Source organism: Belonocnema kinseyi, chromosome 2 (genome assembly GCF_010883055.1).
Source record: "Belonocnema kinseyi isolate 2016_QV_RU_SX_M_011 chromosome 2, B_treatae_v1, whole genome shotgun sequence".
In the NCBI taxonomy this organism is placed as follows: Eukaryota; Metazoa; Arthropoda; class Insecta; order Hymenoptera; family Cynipidae; genus Belonocnema; species Belonocnema kinseyi.
The window spans coordinates 67,816,182-67,816,851 of NC_046658.1; the positions used below are offsets into that span (position 1 = coordinate 67,816,182).

A 670-nucleotide genomic window follows, 5' to 3' on the forward strand; every position below is an offset into this window, starting at 1 on the left:
AATGACAATTGGAAAAGTGATGAATAGATAAACGAAATTTAATCAGAAAAATTCAAGCTTGTATGGATTCAAATTTTTATTTATTTATTTAATATATATTTATTATTTTTACCTCTGAAAAAAATCAAAAGAAAAAAACGATGGAATTGTGCATAAATTAACGTTGAATACTTTCAGAAAAACCACAAACAGCAACTAAATAACGCACAATATTTTCTCTAACCGTAATGCTGGGAAAAATAATTACACTGGATGACGTTCAAGCTAGGACCGAACCACGTTTAAAATTTTAAGCCATAAGCGATTACTAATCACAGCCCGAACAGATAACTGCCACGTCGTTCGTATGTTTTCATGACTCACTTTTTATACGGCCCTGCAGTCTCATAAAAGGCGGATTTTAAACAAAATATCGTACATCACTCACATTGTTACACGTCTCTTCACGTGGAGCCTAATGTTCGCAGGACGATTTGATACACCATGGTCGGCCAGGGTTTTACAACTGGTCATGCAAACATTGATCTCGTAAAGAAGTGTCGAACACTACTAGTGAGGTATTATAATATTTCATAATTTATTTGTAACATACCGTGGGTTCTATACTGTCTTACAATTAAACTCTTAATAATGTGTAAACAGCCCTTTTATATTATTATAAAATATACGG

At 32.8% G+C, this 670-nt stretch overlaps 1 protein-coding gene across 2 annotated transcripts in view; it reads left to right on the forward strand.

The window, feature by feature from the left end:
• Positions 1-392: 392 nt before the first annotated feature.
• The window catches only part of LOC117167474, a 32,774-nt gene continuing 32,496 nt past the window's right edge, over positions 393-670 (forward strand). For both annotated transcript variants that reach the window (XM_033352442.1, XM_033352443.1), the window contains exon 1: positions 393-557. The gene's annotated coding sequence lies outside the window, so the exon portion shown is untranslated. The remainder of the gene's footprint in view (positions 558-670) is intronic.